At 40.1% G+C, this 21593-nt stretch overlaps 1 long non-coding RNA gene across 1 annotated transcript; it reads left to right on the forward strand.

Annotated features, from left to right (window-relative positions):
• Positions 1 to 3705: 3705 nt before the first annotated feature.
• Positions 3706 to 20597, forward strand: LOC109494676. The gene is made up of 2 exons (XR_002149663.3): positions 3706 to 4817; positions 20467 to 20597. It is a non-coding gene; the product is annotated as an uncharacterized LOC109494676 (long non-coding RNA).
• Positions 20598 to 21593: the final 996 nt, after the last annotated feature.

A 21593-nucleotide genomic window follows, 5' to 3' on the forward strand; every position in this document is an offset into this window, starting at 1 on the left:
ATCTATTCCCTGGCAAGCAGCCCCTGAATTTTCAAGACTAAGCTCAGACATCACCTCCTTTGTGAAGTTTCCCCAGTGAAAGTAACCACGCCTTTGTGTGTGACCTCACCGTGCCACTGGCGATGGCTCTTGTGCCATTTTACTGAACCTGTCAGTTATCATGTCGTTTCCTTCTATTCCAAGACTTTTGGGTTTCAGAAGGAGAGAGAGACAGAGAGAGGGAGAGGGAGAGGAGGGGAGAGATCAAGTAAGTGGAGGAGTCATCGAAGGGGGCGCTAACTCTTTGGCCTTATAAAGGGTGTTTATGAAAATGTCCGACCTCCTTTACCGTCACCATTATTTCATAAAACAAGGTAATGTTAATCCAACAATAGAAAGTCATGACTTCAGGTTTTTTTTTTTTCAACGTTTATTTATTTTTTTGGGGGACAGAGAGAGACAGAGCATGAACGGGGGAGGGGCAGAGAGAGAGGGAGACACAGAATCGGAAACAGGCTCCAGGCTCCGAGCCATCGGCCCAGAGCCCGACGCGGGGCTCGAACTCACGGACCGCGAGATCCTGACCTGGCTGAAATCGGACGCCTAACCGACTGCACCACCCAGGCGCCCCATGACTTCAGTTTTAAGGATGGTGCTTTGAAGAAGACTCTTGACACCTTCTACATTGATATACACATGTTGGCTTTTATTTCTTATTGGTCCTTAGGCCACAAGGTGAGGACCAACTTTTTTTTTAAGAATGCTGTTCTTTTTTGTTCGTTTTGTTTATTTATTTTTGAGATACAGAGAGAGTGCAAGCAAGGGAGGGGCAGAGACAGAGGGGGGCAGAGGATCCAAAGCAGTCTCTAGGCTGTGAGCACAGAGCCTGATGTGGGGCTTGAACTCATAAACTGCGAGAGCATGATCTCAGCCCAAGTTGGATGTTTAACTGACTGAGCCACAAGATGCCCCAAGGACCAACTATTGAAACCTTTTGTCCTAGAGTATGAGCCCTCACAGCCCTAGGCCTGTGAGCTCCCAGCTCCAGCTGCTGGGTTTTCCCTGGCAACCAGAACGTTATGGACTGCCCTTCAATGCTGCTTGAGGTACCTGCCTCCCATCATGCTTCAGTTCTGGTTGATGGATACAACTGACTGGAAGCCATCAACACTGAGAATATCATCAGGATACTCCCAGTCTTGTGAGTTCAGTTTAACAAGGGATTTTCTCAGCTGGTAAATCCCATTTGGATTGGGAGCCTCGGACAGAGAGCAGCTCCAGGACGGGGCCATTGGTTCTGACTCCAGCTGCCCCAGCCCATCTCGAAGGAAGGCTTTGGAATTCCTCCCACCAACCAGTAAAAGCATCTGTGATGTTACTACCTGCACTGGCTCTCAGCTCTCATCCCCACACCTCTGTGCCTTCTCTGAGCTTCCTCCCACAATTTGATATAGTTTTCAAAGTCCCCCCCCCCCCCGCCGCTTTAATAACAAATATATTGGAAAAATATTGTAAAAACCCTTTTTATTGATCTGAAACGTACACATACATAACTGACCTATGTGCATTCCGTATATGAAAGAAAAGTACTTGGGGCACCTGCGTGGCTCAGTTGGTTAAGTGTCTGACTTTGGTTCAGGTCATGATCTCGTGATCTATGAGTTCAAGCCCCATGTCAGGCTCTGTACTGACCGCTCAGAGCCTGAAGACTGCTTTGGATTCTGTGTCTCCCTTTCGCTCTGCCTCTCCCCTGCTCATGCTCTGTCTCTCTCCCAAAAGTAAATAAACATTAAAAAAAAAGAAAAATACTTTACAATAACTTCAAATAATGGGCTTTTAAACATATAAATGCCCTGGCCCAACTGCACGAGCAAAATTAATGAACTAGATGCTTGCAGTTGTGCATGGAATCATCATAAATGCATTGTTTCGTGATGTGATGTTTTGGTAAGTCAAATACCACAAGCTGTGCTGCCCAAAGTGTTTGATTTTCTGAAATCTTTTGGCAAAGTAATGTACAAAACAATACACCTTTCCTTGATTTACAAAGGGGTTGCAATCCCAGAAAACACGGTATTGGTTAAAACTGCAAAAATACTTGGTGTTTATACATAAACATATAAAATGTTTATAAAAACAGATTATTAAGCAGAATCATTAACAACTATTTCATCTATAAGGCTGTTTGGAGGGGCCGTTGAAAGTTTGGCCACAGGACAGAGGAGGGACTGTTCAACAATCATTGTAATAAATCAAAACCAAACCCCTCCTCCTAACAAAAGTTTTCACACCTCGTTGAGAACCATTCATGTATAGTTTGCAGAAGAAACAGGGCACAGAGAGATAAAATGATTTACTAACTTGCTAGGAGCCCAGTCTGGCCTGAGCATGCTACCTCCTGACCCACCTCACACCCCCTGGCTCAGTGAACCTACTTCTACAGAGGGTTTCAGACTCTGGCTTTTAGCTCAGACTTCCCTGGAGGTCCCTTCAGAAATACTGCAGAGGATCAAGGAGGCTCCACACCATTTTAACCAGAGCGTTCTGCCTTTATTTTTGTTTTTGTTTAAAATATTTTTGTTTAGGGGCGCCTGGGTGGCGCAGTCGGTTAAGCGTCCGACTTCAGCCAGGTCACGATCTCGCGGTCCGTGGGTTCGAGCCCCGCGTCAGGCTCTGGGCTGAAGGCTCAGAGCCTGGAGCCTGTTTCCGATTCTGTGTCTCCCTCTCTCTCTGCCCCTCCCCCGTTCATGCTCTGTCTCTCTCTGTCCCAAAAATAAATAAAAGTTGAAAAAAAAATTTAAAATATTTTTGTTTAATTAATATTTTAGTATTAATAAATTTAATATCAATAAATAATATTTTGTTTAATTAATTTTTTTAAAAATATTTTTTGTTTAATAATTGCTAACAAATTTTGGGGCACCTGGGTGGCTCAGTCGGTTAAGCGTCTGACTTTGGCTCAGGTCATGATCTCATGGTTTGTGAGTTCAAGCCCTGTGTCGGGCTCTGTGGTGAGAGCTAGAAGCCTGGAGCCTGCTTCAGATTCTGTGTCTCCCTCTCTCTCTGTCCTTCCCCTACTTGCACTCTGTCTTGCTCTCTCTCAAAAATAAATAAAAACATTAAAAAATAATTAAAAAATAACAATTGCTAGTAAATTTTTGTCTCCTTGCTGTGTGCCAGGCACTGCTCACAAAGACAGCCTGTGGGCAAGTGTTAAAGAGCTGAAGGCTGGGGGCTTGTCTAAAGCTGTACAGTGCAGGCTCTCTGATCTGAGTCTGAGCCCCTTCCACAGCACACAATGCCTCCCTTTCCCGTGGGCACACTGGGCTTCTGTGGGAGATTTCCTTGAAAACAGGATCTGACTGTGAAACAGCAGCCCCAGAGAAGCCTGGGTTCCCCACTGGAGAAGTCTGAACAATTGGTCTTCCAGTTTGAAGTAGCCCCCTCTCCAGAGTGGCAGTCCAGAACCCCCCTTTGTCTTCTTGCTGATAAAAAGCACTCAGGCAATCAATCATTGCAGAAATTATAGAAAATACAGATAAGCAAAAAGAATACAATAAAAACCACCTACAATCTCCTCTTACTGAGATAGTTATTAACAGATTGTGAATAACTTCCCCTAGACCATATGTGAAATGACACCTTTATTCACAGATTTTATTTGTAATTTGAGGAATTATATTTAATAAAATGTATCACTTAAAATACTGTTTTGTAATTTTTGCAGATCATTGGATAACATATACATTTATATATGTATAACAGAATGGGATCACCCTGGACATGATTTGGTAAAGCTTGTTTGGCCAAGTGGAGGATGGGTGTGTCTTCCTTCACAAGGAGCCATAAGTCCAGTTCTTTATTTTTTGATGACGGTGGCTGGCTTTGAACCCTACCTTATAACTCACTGAGCCTCTCCAGCCATTGTCTCTTTTAATTCTAACAATCCCTTTGGAAGATCACTTGACGTTGTCTAGTTATCCTCATTTTATTGAGAAGAAAACTCAGGTTCAAAGAAGTGATGTGATTTGCCAGGTAGGGAGGCACCAAGATCCCACAGCTTAGTGTCCAGGTCTGATGTCCTCCCTGCCATCCTGGCCTCCTCTCCGAGGTTTGCCAGGCTTAGCCTGCGTACTCCAAGTAAGTGATTTCTCAGCAAAGTCCCCGGCTTCTGGCTGCGACCTCTGGCTCCGGCAGAAGGCTGAGGCTGTGGGCAGAACCCAGGCAGCTGCCAGGAGCCAGGCATTGCACAGAGCTCTGGGGATCCCCTCTTGCCAGCACCTGTGATGCCCGCTGTCTCCTAGCAACTGTTGGTGGCATCAACACTAAAGAGGTGTAAGCTGGATTCCATTTCAGAGATTCTGAGGTCTTCAGAAGGGGTCTGCACTTTCCCTTGCCATTTGGGTGTCCCTGAGTCCAAGGTCAGCCTTGCAGGGCACAGGCAGGGTCTTGGCAACTCACAACCTCCCCACTGCCTCAGCCTTGGGGGGGTCCTGCCCCTGAAACAGGGCATGGGCTCTGAGAAGCAGAGGGCAGCCTGCTCCTCCCAGGCCTTGTTGCCAGGCGCCAGGGTGTGAGGTGTCAGATCCGGGGCACTCCTGGCATTCTAATCCACCAAGGGTTCCAGCAGGCGCCAAGTCTCTGGTATCAGGGGAAATGACCTCAGAGCTTTGGACGTGGCTGGCAGGCCACTGCCTGGACTTAAAGGTCTCCTGGCAGGCACCTGTCACCCTGTCTTGTCCTTCCTCTGCCCCAGACCTTCCACAGGGAGCCAAGGGTCTGGGAAAGAAAACAGGCTTCTAGCATAGAGTGAGGACCCATAATTTCAAAGCCCCATTGTGAGTATTTGGTTCCCAGAAGTCTGAAAACAGCTTTCCTCTTGGGTCAGTGGAGGAAAAGGAGAGCTGCTGGGTGGGCGTGGGTAGCTTGGGTTGGAGAGGCCTGAACAAGATGCTGTCTCACCTCATGGTGGATGAGAAACCAAAATAAGAGCGCTTTTCACACTGAGCACACTTTCCAGGACCTCCACCTCCTTCCTTGGCTTGATTCCACTGAGGCTGGTGCTGGGAGCAGAGCCCCTGGTGGCCCCCTGGTGTGAAGTCAGGCTGTGGAGAAAGCTGCAGCGTGCACATGCCTAGCCTGGCAGGAGTGATGGGCTGTTCCAGGTATCCCTAGATTGGCTGTGAAGAGCCTAGCATGGTGGGTCCCTGGTCAGGACCCCTGGCCAGGCCGGCAGGTGAAGGGCAACCCAGGAGCCCTTTCCTTCCCTGTGGCCATGTGTGGGTATGCTGCTGAGGAAGCTGGTTGGATCCTCCAAATGCCTGCCTGGCTAGGCCTTCTTTGATGCCCCAGTGTCTTCCCAAATAATGTACTTTGTATCAGAGGCAGAGAGAGAGAGAGAGAAAGAGATTGCTCACCAGGAAGGGCAGAGCAGACATACCTCTCTCCTTTGAAGATAATCCTTCCAATGACTGCTTCAAACTCAGCAGAGCTCAGGTCTCAGAGAACCCTGAGGAGAAACAGCACAGTGGAATCAGTAGAATGCAGTGGGAGTCAAGCCACCTCTGACAAGCTGACCCTCCCACTTACTACCTTTGGGGATTTGGGCCAAGTCACCTACCTTTAGTTTCCTTCTCTGTAAGATGGGGATACAGTTGTGTCTGTCTTAAGGAGAGAGAAAGAGTGTATGTGTGTGTGTGTGTGTGTGTGTGTGTGTGTGTGAGAGAGAGAGAGAGAGAGAGAGAGAGAGAGAGTTTTCATGAGATAATGTCCCTTAAGTGACTAACGCACAGTCTATCCTCATATATGGCAGCAGTTACCTAGCCAGGTAGATCACACCCAACAGGCACTCAGAAAGTGTCTGAAGAATGAATTCTTCACTTTTCCTTTTTCCTTTTGTCCTCCAAATATTTGTTCTTTACCTAAAAAGCTAGCTGGGATCAGAAAGTCCTGATGCTTGGAAAAAAGATAGGGGCCATGGCTGGGGGCAGGGGGTATGGCTGTTGTGTCCTCTTGGGGGGTTGATCTGACCAAGCTGAGTGTGAGGCCTGGGCAGTGAGTAGCTTGTCCTGGAATCCCAGGACAGCCATCCAGGGAACTGGGCTAATGGGCTTTTCAGTTCCTTGCCCTAATAACAGCAGATTCTCATTTTAAAAATAACCTTAGTTTTTATTATATAAGTGGCATGCATTCACTAAAACAAAAGCTTATATTGAATTTATGACATACCAGGCACTGCTCTAACACATCTTAATCCATTTAATTTGAACGAAATTTCACAAGGTAGGTACTATCATTTCCCCCATTTTATGAGTAAATCCAGAAACAGAGGTAAGTTTCCTGGAGCCATGAGGCTCAGAAATAACAGAGCTGTCTGTCTTGAGTCCCTGCTCTTAACTAGTATATAATAATGTTTTATTGTACAGATGTGTGAAAATACAGGTAAGTAAAAATAAGTTAAAGATAACCTATATTCTTAACACCCAGAGATACTTGCTATTACTCCTAGCAGTATAATTAGGAGTTAACACACACATACACACACACACACACACACACACACACACACACACACAGGGTATTAGGTTTGATATTTGGTATTAGGTAAGACGAACTTACCAAATTCTGGCTTTACTGTTTATGGGCAGTGTGACCTTGGCTTGGAAAACAGATGAAAATACTTTTATGGTCTTTGGGGTGGGGAAAACATTTCTTGGCATTGATACCAAAGACAGAAATCAAAAGAAGGGGCGCCTGGGTGGCTCGGTTGGTTAAGCGTCTGACTTCAGCTCAGGTCATGATCTCATGGTTCATGAGTCTGAGCCCTGTGTCAGGCTCTGTGCTGACAGCTCAGAGCCTGGAGCCTGCTTCGGATTCTGTGTCTCCCTGTCTTTCTTCCCCTCCCATGCTTGTACTCTGTTTCTCTCTCTCTCTCTCAAAACTAAACATTAAAAAAATTAAAAAAAAAAAAAGAAATCAAGGGGAAACATGGACAGACTTTACCTATGACAATTAAGAATTTCTGTGTGACATGACAGAGCACAAAATAAAGTGTAAGGTCAAATATCAAACTGAGAAATAATAGTTGCTTCATATGTGATAGAAATATGGTTAATCTCTGTCAAATATGGACAACTCTGTCAAAATTTGTAAGAAGTAGGGGCACCTGGGTAGCTCGGTTGGTGGGGCATCTGCCTCTAGATTGTGGCTCAGGTCATGATCTCCCGGTTCGTGAGTTCGAGCCCTGCATTGGGCTCTGTGCTGGCAGTGTGGAGCCTGCTTGGGATTTTCTCTTTCTCCATCTCTCTCTGCTCCTCCCCAGCTCACTTTCTCTCTCTCTTAAAGTAAAACAAACAAGCAAACAAAACAAAACAAAACAAACAAAAGCCCCCAAAATTAAAAATTCCTAAGAAGTAGACCTCACTAAAAATGGGAGATTCCACAGCAGAACTGTAAGTGACCACTAAATCTATGTTCAATCTTGCTGATAGTAACAGAAATGGTAATTAAACTGACAAGCTGTTATTTTCATGCACCAGATTTGGCAAAGATTAAAAAGACTGACAGTAGACAGTGTTGGCCAGGGTGGTGGGGTAAATGCTGACAGCCTTTCTACAGACGAGCTGGTGACGTGTATCCAAACCCTTAGGCACCTGTGCACTCTTTGACTTAATATTGTAACTTCAAATAATTTCTTCTAATGAAAAAGGAGTAGTCAAATGGAAAGGATGTATGTGCTAGAATATTCACTGGGAGATTTTTTTTACAAACGCCAAGAGTTGAAAATAACTTAAATGCCCTTTAAAAGGTGATTTGTTATAAGAAACTCTGTAAAGCTATAGAAGAGATTATTATACAACTGCTCAAGGGGATAAGGTGGATTTATATAAAGGAAAAAACTATGGTAAATTTGGAAAACTAATTGCAGTACGTGGTCTTATTTTTGACAGCAGGATCTCCCAACTGAGCCCTAACTTGGATTTTGATTTTGACTCTTTACACAACTGGTTTTCTGGTATTTGCAGAAGTCGAAATGTTTGACAGACTATTTTGTAAATACTGGGAGCTTTTCCTTTGGAGCCTCTACGAAAGAGCTGGGAAGTGGTAGGGGGTTTCAAGCAAGGTTAGAGTTGCAGTCTGCATAAGCAAAGGTCAGCAACAAGATGTGGGGTTTTTTTGTGCATCTGTATTTACAGACTTACTGAAGCTTGGTGTGTGTAAGCTACATCCACTTAAAAATAAGCAAATGTATTAAACATAAACATAGATAGAAAATGTGCACCTTGATGAATCTCCACAAAGTGAGCACACTCCTATAGCTGCCATTCTGACAAATTAATGGAAGAGAACCCTGAACACCCTTGTGCCCCCTGACAGCCATTTTCCATTCCTCACTGGACCATTGTTCTGACTTCTAATATCAGAAATGAGTTTGATCTGTGTCCGAACTTTACATCAGTGGAATTATAAAGTATATACTCTTTTATGCTCAGCTTCTTTCCTTTAACATTATGAGACCATCTGGGTGTACCCATAGTTCATTTGTATTCGTCTGGGTAGTAATCCACTGAACGAATATGCACATATTACATCCATTCTCCTATTTATGAATATTTGGATTGTTCCCATTTCTTGTCTTTTTAGAAAATGTTTATTGTTATTATTATTTAATGTATATTATTTTTGAGAGAGAGACAGAGAGACAGAGTGTGAGCGGGGGAGGGGCAGAGATAGAGAAGGAGACACAGAATGGAAGCAGTCTCCAGGCTCTGAGCTGTCAACACAGAGCCAGACGCAGGGCTCAAACTCATGAACTGTGAGATCAGGATCTGAGCCGAAGACAGAAGCTTTAACTGATTGAGTCACCCAGGTGCCCCCAAATGTTTATTATTTTTAAAAGAGAGAGAGGGACAGAGAGGGGGGGGGACAGAAAATCTGAAGTGGGTTCTGTGCTGACAGCAGAGCCTGACGCGGGGCTCAAACCCACAAACCATGAGATCATGACCTGAGCTGAAGTTGGACGCTCACCTGACTGAGCCACCCAGGCACCCCATCCCATTTTTTGTCTTTTAAAAGCAATGCCACTATACATATTCTCATACATGACCTTGGGTGCCTATGTGCACATTTCATTGTATATATACCTAGCTAGTTATTGGATGTCCTTATATTCACTTTTTATACATAGTACCAAAGCATTTTCCAAAGTGGTTGTACCAGTTTACACCCTCACCAACAGTGCCTGAGAGTCTCAATTCCACCACAGAGCTGCCAAGCTGAGACATGGTATGGCATTTGGGGTATTCTGGTGGGTGTGCAGTAAATGACTGTAGTTTTGTGTTTCCCTGATGACTATTGAGAATAAACACTTTTTTTTTTTACAAGTTTCCTGCCCATTTGGAGATCCTCTTTTAAGGTCTAGACGTTTGCTTTTTTTTTTTTTTCTGTTTTCTGTTGAATTCTTAATCATTTCGAACAAATTTTCAGTTCTTTGTGTATTTTGGATACTAGACCTGTGTCAATTATATGTATTGCAAAAATCTTTTCTTATTCCATAACTCTCTTAATGGTGTTGTTTGATAAACAGAAGTTATGAAATTTAATATAGTCTAATTTGTCTGTTATTATTTTGTGGTTAGTGCTTCTTTGTGTCCTGTTTAAGAAATTTTGCCTGGGAGCAGCTGGGTGGGTTGGTCAGTTAAGTGTCCAACTCTTTTTTTTTTTTTTTCGTAATTTAAATCCAATTTAGCTAACATACAGTGTCGTCTTGGTTTCAGGAGTAGAACCCAGTGATTCATCTCTTACATATGACACCAAGTGCTCATCCCGAAAAGAGCCCTTCCTAATGTCCATCACCCATTTAGCCTGTTCCCTCCCTCACTCCCCTCTCCAGCAACCCTCAATTTGTTCTCTGTATTTAAGAGTCTTTTATGGTTTGCCTCCCTCTCTGTTTTTATCTTCTTTTTCCTTCCCTTCCCCTATGTTTATGTGTTCAGTTTCTCTAATTCCACATATGTGTGAAATCATATGATATTTGTCTTTCTCTGACTTATTTCGCTTAGCATAATACACTCTAGTTCCATCCACATTGTTGCAAATGGCAAGATTTCATTCTTTTTCATCACTGAGTAATATTCAATTGTGTATATATACACATCTTTATTCATTCATCAGTCAATGGACATTTGGGCTCTTTCCATAATTTGCCTATTGTTGATAGTGCTGCTATAAACAGCACTCCTGTATCCTTTGGATAAGTACCTAGTAGTCCAATTGCTGGGTCATAGGGTAGTTCTACTTTTAATTTTTTGAGGAAACTTCATACTATTTTCCAGAGTGGCTGCACCAGTTTTCATTCCCACCAACAGTGCAAAAGGGTTCCCTTTTCTCCATACCTCACCAACATCTGTTGTTGCCTGACTTGTTCATGTTAGCCATTCTGACAGGTGTGAGGTGGTATCTCAGTGTGGTTTTGATTTATATTTCTCTGATGATAAGTGATTTTGAGCATCTTTTCATGTGTCTGTTAGCCATCTGGATGTCTTCTGTGGAAAAGTGTCTATTCGTGTCTTCTGCCCATTTCTTCACTGGATTATTTGTTTTCTGGGTGTTGAGTTTGGTAAGTTCTTTATAGATTTTGGATACTAACCCTTCATCTGATATGTCATTTGAAATTTCTTCTCCCATTCTGTTAGTTGCCTTTGATTTTAGCTCAGCTCATGATCCCACAGATTGTGAGATCAAGCCTCATGTGGGGCTCTGTGCTGACAGCATGGAGTCTGCTTGAGATTCTCTCTCTCCCTCTCTCTCTGCTCCCCCCCGTCTCAAAACAAACAAACAAACAAACAAACAAACAAACAAACAAACAAACATTATAAAAAAAGAAATTTTGCCTGATATAAGGACATGGATATATTTTCTTATTCCAATTTCTAGAAGCTGTATTGTTTCATCTTTCAGATTTAGATCTACAATCTATGTGGATTTTATTTTTATGCATGGTATTAAGTTAGGAGCCAAGATGCATTTTTTTTTCCTGAATGGATATTCAGTTGACCCAGCTCCATTTATTGAAAAGGCTCCTCTTTCCCCAACTGTACTGCAGTGTCACCTTGTTCTAATCATCTATAAATGTGTGGCCTGCTTCTGGACATTCCTTTCACATTGTGTATCAGTACAATACTATCTTCTTATGTATAGTCTGAGTCTTCCAGCTGCATTCTTATGGTCTTAGCTATTTCTGGCCTTTTGTATTTTCTATAAATTCTAGAATTGGTTTGCCAATTTCACCCTCTGACCCTAAAATACAAAACAAAGAACCAACACAAAAACCAAAAACTGCTGGTGTTAAAAAAAATTATTTAATGTTTATTTATTATTGAGAGACAGAGAGAGACTGAGCATGGGAAGGGCATAGAGAGGAGGAAACGTGGAATCTGAAGCAGGCTCCAGACTCTGAGATATCAATACAGAGCCCAATGCGGGGCTTGAACTCACAAACATGAGATCATGACCTGTGCTGAAGTCGGATGCTTAACCGACTGAGCCACCCAGGCACCCCAAAAACTGCTGGGATTTTTAATTGTGATTGCACTAAATCTATAGATCGAGTTAGGGAGAACTGATCTCTTAAAAATAATGAGTATTTCAATTCATGAACCTAAGATATCCTTTCATTTTTGTAAACCTTCTTTAATATTCCTTAATAAAGTTTTGTAATTTTTTGTGTAAAGGTTCTGCACAGTTTTGTTATCTTTATTCCTTTACTTTTACATCCTTGATGGTATTTGACTTTTTCTTCAATTTCTAATTAGAAATGCAATGGATTTAAAAATTTTTTGACCTTGTATCTAAATTCACTCATAGATTGTAATAGTTTATCTGTAAATTAGTTTAGATCTTCTAGGTATATAATAATGCTGTCTATGCATTATGACAATTTTTACTTCTCCCTTACTGATCCTTTACATTTTATTTCTCCCTTCCTTCTCGCCACCAGCTCCTTGACCCCTTTTTCTTCTTCTTCCCCTTCCTTTTCTTATTTATAACTATTACACTGGCTAAGACCTCTACTACAGTGTTAAATAGAAGTGGTGATAATGGGCATCTTTCTTCTCAATGGAACATTTTTAACATTTCACCATTAAGTATGATGTTTGCCATAGAATTTTAAAATTTGAGATGAAATTCACATAACATAAAATTAACTACTTTCAACAGAACAATTTAGTGGCATTTAGTAACTCACAATGTTTTGCAACCACCTCTTCTATCTACTTCTAAAACATTTCCAAGACTACAAAATAAAGTTTTGTCCCCATTAAGCAATTACTCCCCATTCCCCCCAAACCCTTGTTTCTGGCAATTATCAATCTACTTTCTGTTTCTATGGATTTACCTGTTTTTTTTTTAAGTTTATTTATTTTGAAAGAGATAATGCATGAGCAGGGGAGGGGCAGAGAGAGAGGGGGAAAGAGAATCCCAAGCAGGCTCCGCACTGTCAGTGCAGAGCCTGAAGTGGGGTTCAAACTCACAAACTGTGAGATCATGACCTGAGTTTAGATCAGGAGCCAGAAGTTTAACCAGCTGAGCCACCAGGAGCCCCTGGGTTTACCTGTTCTAAATATTTCATATACTAAATAAAATCATACAATGTTACCTTTTGTTTTTGACTTCTTTCTCTTAGTGTGACATTTTCAAGATATAGCCATGTAGTATGTCTTGGTCCTTCATTTCTTTTTATGTGAAATAATGTTCCATTGGGTACATATACCACAATGTTGATGGACAGTCATCTGTTGATGGACATTCGAGTTGTCTTCAATTTTTTGGCTATTATGAACAGCACTGCTATGGACATTCATTCAAAGGATTTGTTTGAGTCCCTGTTTTCAATTCTTTTTGGTATATACATAGGACTGGAATTACTGGGCCACATACTAATTCTGTGTTTAACCACCAAACTGGTGTGTATGTGTTTGGGGAATCACCAACCTACCTTCCACTGTGGTTGAAACATTTTACATCCCACCAGCAATATATGAGGGTTCCAATTTCTCCATGTCTTTATCAACACTTGTTATTTCCCACTTTTTTTTTATTATAACCGTCCTCTTGGGTGTAAGTGTGCTATAGATTTAAAACACATATATTCTTTGTCAGATTAGGAAAGTTACCTTCTGGCATAGCATCATTTTGTAATACTCTTTGGAAGTGTTAAGGTCAGGAAAAATAACAATCAAGGAATATTCTCAAGTTGGAGTAAACTCAGAGGACATGACAAGTAAAGAAAAAGCAGGATCTTGGATTGGATCCTGAATCAGAAAAGGACATTAATGGGAAAACTAGCAAAATGTTAATAAGGTCTATAAATTAATTAATCATATCGTATTAACATTAATTTCCTGATTTGCACTATGGTTATGTAAGGTTACCATAAGATACAGGTAGTTAACTTAAGAGTATATGGGAACTCTGCACTATTTTTGCAACTTTTCTTGAAGTCTAAAATTATTTTTAAGATGTAAAAAAAGTTTGCTGTTTATTGTGAATGGGATTGAATTTTGCAAATGTTTTCTCTGTATCTATTGATGTTTTATGCACTTTTCTTCTTAATTTTACTGATATACTGAGTTACAGTGATTTTATTGATTTTATTTAAGATTTTTTTTAATGTTTATTTTTGTGAGAGAGAGAGAGAGAGAGAGCACATGGTGGAGAGGCAGAGAATGAGGGAGACAGAGAATCTGAAGCAGTCTCTGTGCTGCCATCACAAAGCCTGACTTGGGACTCAAACCCACCAACCATGAGACCATGACATGAGCCAAAGTTGGACATTCAACTAACTGAGCCATCCAAGTGCCATGACAATGACTGATTTTTGGCTGTTAGCCCTACCTTTTGTTCCTGGTATAAACCCAACTTTGCTTTGGTATGTTACCCTTTTCATATGTTACTGAATTTGATTTGCTATTTTCTTTTTTTAGGTTTTTTTTTTTTCCATCTATGTTTCTGAGAAAGTTCTGTGGGTAATTAATTTTCCTTTGCTGTAATGTCCTTGTCAGATTTTGGGATTAAGTTTATATAATCTCATAATACAAGATGGAAAATGTGTCTCCAACTATTTTCTGAAAGAGTTTATGATTGGTGTTGTTTCTTCTTTAAATCCTTTATATTCACCAAGGAAGCCACCTGGGCTTAACAATTTTTATTGTAGGAAGGTTTTTAACTACAGATTTGATTTCTTCAATATAGTTAAGATACTTTATATATATGTTTGTTTACCTCGTGTCAATTTTTGTAAATTGTGTTTTTCTAGAAATTTGTCTATTTTATTTAAATTTTCAAATTCATTGCCATATTGTTTATAATGTTCTTCTACTATCGTTCTAATAGGTGAGATCTGTAACAATGCTCCAATTTGTTCCTGGTATCAGTATTTTGTGTCTTTCCTATTTTTATTGTAAATCAGCTTTGCTAGGGGACTTGTAAATGTAATTTAAAAATGTTTTCTTATGTAAACTCTACCCCCAGTGTGGGGCTTGAACTCACAACCCCGGGATCAAGAGCCACATGCTCTAATGACTCAGATGCCAGGCATCCCAAATGTAAATTATTTGATGTTCTTTATTGCAGATTTGTTTTCAACTTTATTAATCTCTGTTGTTACTTTTATCATTACTTCCCTCCACTTTCCTTGCATCTAATTTGCTATTTTCTAACTACTTGCTCTGGAATACTTAGATAGTTGATTTTAAGCTTTTTTTTCTAATACATACATTTGGGGCTACACTGTTTTCTCTAACCATGGCCTAAACAGCAGCCCAGAAGTATTATGTTGTTATTATAATTTCCTTCAAAATATTTTCCAGAGGCGCCTGGGTGGCTCAGTTGGTTAAGTGACTCTTGGTTTCAGCTCAGGTCATCATCTCATGGTTCGGTTCGTGAGTTCAAGCCCAGCATTGGGCTGTGCACTGACAGTGCGGAGGCTACTTGGGATTCTCTCTCCCTCTGTTCCTTCCATTTGTGCTCTCTTTCTCTCTCTCTCAATAAATAAACCTAAAAAATATTTTTTAATTTCTCTTGTAATTTCTTTTCTGATCCATGGGTTATTGATAAGTATGCTGCTTAAATTGTAAACTCTTAGGGACCTTTCTTGTTTTCCTTCTGTAATTAATATCTAGCTTATTTTCAGTGTAGTCAGAGATACACACCCCATGTGATTTTAATTCTCTGAAATTTATTGAGACTTGATTTATGGCCAAACATACTTTCACTTAAAATTTTTTTCCATGTATACTTGAAAAGAATGTGTATTATGCAGTTGTTGAGTGTAATGTTCCGTATGTGTTCATTGAGTGAGATGCATTAATCATGTTGTTTGAGTTGTTATATCTATTGATTTTTAGTCTGTTTATTAGTCAGGAGAAAATTGTGTTAAAATCTCCTGGTATGATGTGAATTTATTTCTCCTTTTAATTCTATGGCTTTTACTTTGTATTATTAGAGGAGATGTTGTTAGGTACTTTTGGATTTAGAGTTTTTATAGTGCTAGTAGATAGATTCTTTTATTACCATGAAACATCTCTCTTTATTTCTGATAATGCTCCTGGCTTATAGTCTACTTTGTCTGATATTAGAATAGCCTCTCCAGTTTCCTTTCGGTTAATGATTCTTTTTGGTTAATGTTAATGTTTGTATTTTTTCTCATTCTCTTATATCTAACTTTTCTGTATCTTTACATAAAATAATCTCTTATAAACAACATACAGCTTTAAAAATCCCAAGGAACAATTTTTATCTTTTAATTATTTTTTAGTCTATTTGCACTATATTAAGTGTAATATATTGAAATTTTAACTCTACCGTTCAATCTGCAACTGACTGGTTTAATGTTCATTCTTCTTTTTCTTCTCTTCTCCTGAATTGTTTGTTTTTTTCCCAACAATTTTCCATTTCTATTACTTTGTTAGTTATATTTTCTTTTATTCGTTAAAGAGTTACCCTAGAGACTACAATATGCATCCTTGACTATTAGAATCTAATATAAATTAGCACTTTTATATTTCTTGATGGTGGAAGGTCCTTAGAAGATTTTAACTCCATTTACCTTGCCCCTCTCTTTATGCTATTTTATGTATTTTCTCCTGTATTTTATGTATTTGTAACCTCTGTTGTCACATACATTCATGCTTACAATTGTTAGATCTTCCTGATGGATTGATTCTTTCATCATTCCAAGATGCCTTTCTTAGTCTATGGTAAAAATTTTTGTCTTAATGTTTATTTTGTCTGATATTAGTATAGCCACTTTAGCAGTCTTTGGTTAATATTTAAATGGTATATCTTTTTCCATTCTTTTATTTTTTAACCTATTGCATCTTTGAGTCTAAAATGTGTCTCTTGTATACAGCACAGTGTTGGATCATTGAAAAATCCATTTTTCCAATCTGTTCCTTTTGGTTAAAGTGTCTAACCTGCTTATATTTTATGTAAATATTAATAAGGTAGGATTTATGCCCACCATTTTGCTATTTGTTTTCTACATATCTTATATATTTTTTGTTCTGCTACTTTGGGATTACTGTTTCCTTTTACATTAAATTGATATTTTATAGTATATTAGCTTAATTCTCTTCCCCTTCCTCTTCCTTCTCTTCCTCCTTTTCCTCCCCTTCTTCTTCCTCTTCTTTGTCTTCATCTTCTTCCCCTTCCCTTCCCCTTCTTCTTCTTCTTCTTCTTCTTCTTTTCTTCTCCTTCTCCTTCTCCTCCTCCTCCTCCTCCTCCTCTTTCTTCTTCTTCTTCTTCTTCTTCTTCTTCTTCTTCTCCTTCTCCTTCTCCTCCTCCTCCTCCTCCTCCTCTTTCTTCTTCTTCTTCTTCTTCTTCTTCTTCTTCTTCTTCTTCTTCCTCTTCCTCTTCTTCTTCCTCTTCTTCCTCTCCTCCTCCTCCTCCTTTTTCTCCATCACCTTCTCATCCTTCTACTTCTCCCTCTCCCCCACCCCTTCTTCTTCTTCTTCTGGTTTCCCCGAGGATTGCAATTAACATCTTAATTTAAAACAATCTAGTTTAGGGGTACCTGGGTGGCTCAATCAGTTGAACGTTGGACCCTTGACTTTGGCTTAGATTGGGTCATGATCTCAGTTTGTGAGTTCAAGCCCTGTGTCAGGCTTTGCACTGACAGTGCAGGGTCTGTTTGGGATTCTCTCTCTCCCTCCCTCCCTCTCTGCACCCTCCCGCCGCCCCACTGGCTCTCTCTCTCTCTCTCTCAAAATAAATAAACTTAAAAAATAAAATAATCTAGTTTGTATTAATATCAACTTCATTTCAATTTTGTATAAAAACTTAGCTCCAATATAGCTTCATCCTCTTTGCTCTGGCTTTGTGCTTTTATTATCGTACAAATTACATCTTTGTACATTATAAGCCCATTAACAGAGTTTTATAATTATTGTTTTATATCGTTGTCTTTTTAAAAACAGAACGGAGCAGAAAAGAATTACAAACAAAAATGCATTTATACTGTCTTGTATTTATTTACGTAGTTACTTTCACGGATACTCTTTCTTTTTAAAAACAATTTTTAAAGTTTATTTTTGAGAGAAAGAGAGAGAGAGAGAGAGAGAGAGAGAGCATGAAAAAGGGAGGAGCAGAGAGATATGGAGACACAGAATCAGAAGCAGGCTCCAGGCTCTGAGCTGTCAGCACAGAGCTGACACGGCTGAAACTCACAAACTGCAAGATCATGACCTGAGCCGAAGTTGGACACTTAACCAACTGAGCCACCTGAGTGCCCCTTTTAAAATTTTTTAAAAATGTTTATTTTTGAGAGAGAGAGAGAGAGACAGAGTGTGAGTGGGAAGAAGGGGCAGAGAGAGAGAGGCAGAGAGAGAAAGAGACACAGAATCTGAAGCAGGCTCCAGGCTCTGAGCCGTCAACACATAGCCTGATGTGGGGCTTAACCCATGAACCCCGAGATCATGATCTGAGCCAAAGTCAACATGAGCCGAAGTTGGACGCTTAACCAACTGAGCCACCCAGGCTCCTCTCAATGGTACTCTTTCTTTGGGTGTATCCAAGTTATTGTCTAATGTTCTTTCATTTCAGCTTGAAACATTCTTATTAGTATTTCTTAAAGATAAGGTCTCCTAGAGATTAATTTTCTGTGAATGTCTAAATTTTTGAAGCATACTTTTGCTGGATATAGAATTCTTGGTTGATAATCTCCCTCAACCCCCAGCATATTGAATATATCATTACACTGCATTCTAGCCTTTGTGGTTTCTTTTTTTTTTTTTAATATTTTTTTAATGTTTATTTATTTTTTGAAGAAGTGAGAGACAGAGCATGAGCCTGGGAGGGACAGAGAAAGAGGGAGACACAGAATCCAAAATGGGCTCCAGGCTCTGCAGCTGTCAGCACAGAGCCCGACGCGGGCCTCAAACTCACTCATGACCTGAGCTGAAGTCGGACACTTAATGGACTGAGTCACCCAGATGTCCCTAGCCTTCGTGGTTTCTGATGACAAGTCAGCTGTTAATCTTAATGTAGCTCTCATTAACATTTCTTTCATTCCCATCTGCTAGAAATGCATTCTCAGTTTTTGTTTGGAAATATTTTTATTTTACCTTCATTTTGGAAGGATATATTCATTGAGAATAGAAGACTAGGTTGGGAATTATTTTGTTTGAGCTCCGTAAAGATTCTGTTGAATTGTCCTCCAGGCTTTCATAATTTCTGTTGAAAAACTGCCAATCTTATCATTGTGCTTTTGAAAGTAGGTGTCTTTTTCCCTCTGGTTGCTTTTCAAGAGTGTTCTTTGTCTTTGAGTTTCGGCAGTTTTAGTATGGTGTAACCAGATGTGTTTTTCTTTATATTTATTCTTCTTGACACTCAAAAAGCTTTTTGAATCTAAGATATCAAAGACTTGATATTTTTTAAAAAATTTTTTTACATTTATTTATTTTTGATAGAGACAGAGCACAAGTTGGGGAGGGGCAGAGAGAGAAGGAGAACAGAATCTAAAGCAGGTGCCAGGCTCTGAGCTGTCAGCACAGAGCCCGACATAGGGCTCGAGCTCACAAACCACAAGATCATGACCTGAGCTGCAGTCAGACGCTTAACTGACTGAGCCACCCAGGCGCCCCAAGATTTGATATCTTTTACCACTCAGCCATATTCTCTTCAAATAGAACTGCTTTTCCATTCTCTCTTTTTCTCTCATTCTGAAATTCCAATTCTGTATATGTTTAGCTTTTTCACCATATCCCACATCACTTAGACCTTTTTACTGAATGCCAGTCTTTGTGTATAAAAAATTGTAGAAATAATTTGAAACTCTCATGATGTTATTTCCTCCAGAGAGGATTTACTTCTGCCTCTTGAAGCAGTTTGAATAAGTGCAGATCACCTTAGTCCAGTCTGAGCCTGAGTTGGTTTGAAACCAAGTTTTAGTCTATAGAAGGATCAGACTATTTCCATTTCACCTTCATTCCTCAGGTGTAGCTGTTCTGGGATACTAGTTGGAGTTCTGAGGTCCTTGCAACTCTTTAGTGAGCCCTGGACTTCAGCTTTGTTATTCCCAGTCATGTGGGACTGCTGAGAACCTGCTCAGTTCCCAAGACTTCAGGCTCAACACTGCTTATGAATCATCAAAGACCCAGTGGGAAGGCTTCTGAGCTTCTCAGCCCTATGGCACTTATTAGCCCTATGGCTAATGCTTCAAAGGGAAACTGGGCATAAGGCCAAGCTCACTTCAATGCACTTTTCTCAGAGATTTTGCCTTTTTAAGTCCCAGCTATCTTCAAATAACAAAGATGTTTAAATAAATTTTGGGGGGAATGATTTTTTAATTACAGAAAGTTGCAAAATAGTATAGCCTTTATCCAGTTTCCCCTGATGTTAATGTCTTACCTAACCTTTTTAGGTCTGTCAAAAATAATACATTAACATCAATACAATGCTATTAAGTAACCAACATACTTTATTCAGATTTCACCAGGTTTTTCATGATGTCCTTTTTCTGTTCCTATAATCCAGGTACCACCTTTAGTTGCCAGGTCTATAACATGGTCTGTAACAATTTTATCAATCTTTATTATTTGTTCTTCATGACCTTGATACTTTTGAGGAGTACTGGTCAGAGATTTTGTAGCCTGTCTCTCAATTTGGGTTTGTCTGATGTTTTCTCATAGATTAGATTGGATTATTGATTTGGGGAAAGAATGCCATAGATAAAAAGTACCCTTCTCATTACATAATACATAATACATACATATCAAGGGGTACATATTATGGACTGGAGGCTTGTGTTGGACAAAATTTGAAGCCCTACCCCCAATGTGATGGTATTTGGAGGTAAGGCCTTTGGGAGGTAATTAGGTTTAGATGAGGTCATGAGAGTGGGGCCCTCAAAATAGCATTAATGCCTAGTTAAGATTAGATAACAGAAATCTTGCTTCTTCTCCCTCTCTTTGCCATGTGAACACACAGTAAGAAAGAGAAGGTGGTTATCTGGAAGAACCAGGAAGACAGTTCTCACCAGAAACTGAATTTCTCATCCCTTTGATCTCAGATTTCCAGCCTCCAGAACTGTGAGAAATAAATGTCTATTGCTTAATTCACACAGTGTGGTGCATTCTGATTGGATAGGGGCTGGAGGTGAAAGAATTCACCTGAGGCAGAACAAAGGAGATAGAAGTTTATTGAATACACTGCAAGGAAGCAGAGAACAAGACAGCAAAGGAGAGACTGTCTGGATGAAGCAGTGGTGAGGGGCTATAGTTGTAGGGTGGAGTGAGGAAGTCTGGGATTGTATGGAATTTCCCCTTTTTTGGTAACTGGTTGTTAGTAGCCCATTGGTCAATTGGGACCTATGGCCAATTTGAGGTGGGTGGCTTAATGAGCCTGATTGTACTTGGCTGGGTGGTTGCTCTGGGCCCTTTTGCCTTGCTCAAGTTTCCATTGCTTAAGCCATTGCCTCAAAGCAGCCTATAAATCCCCCACCTGACAAACCAACAATAACAAATCCTTGGCATTTGGGTGGAGGTCTCATCTTCAGTAGCTTCTTCCTGCTGAATGAGGGGTGTGGAGATGTTCTTACCTGTGGGTCAACATTAGTCAGTGGGAATTTATATGTAGAAACTGAAAGGCAGAGCACTGAATCCAAGGTAGACAACAAATATGAATTTCCCTGAATAGAAAGGATCATCTGTTGGCTTGAAGTTAATAGCAGTGAAGGAATCTCGGCATCAGGCAGAGAGACATCAGATAAAACAACAAAATAAAATTATTATTATTATTATTATGAGAAACAGCAACCTGAATAAAAGAGCTTTTTTTAAAAAATGTATTTTTTTAAATTTATTTTTGAGAGAGCACACACAGGGGAAAAGCAGAGAGAGAGGGACAGAGGATCTGAAGCAGGCTCTGCACTGACAGCAACAATCCCAATGTGGGGCTCAAAATCACAAGCCATGAGATCATGACCTAAGCCAAAGTTGAATACTCACTCGACTGAGCCACCCAGACACCAATAAAAGATATTTTTTTAAATTTCATTTTTTTTAAAGTTTATTTATTTGGAGAGAGAGGTAGAACAAGAGCATGGGAGGAGCAGA

Source organism: Felis catus, chromosome E2, assembly GCF_018350175.1.
Source record: "Felis catus isolate Fca126 chromosome E2, F.catus_Fca126_mat1.0, whole genome shotgun sequence".
NCBI lineage: Eukaryota > Metazoa > Chordata > Mammalia > Carnivora > Felidae > Felis > Felis catus.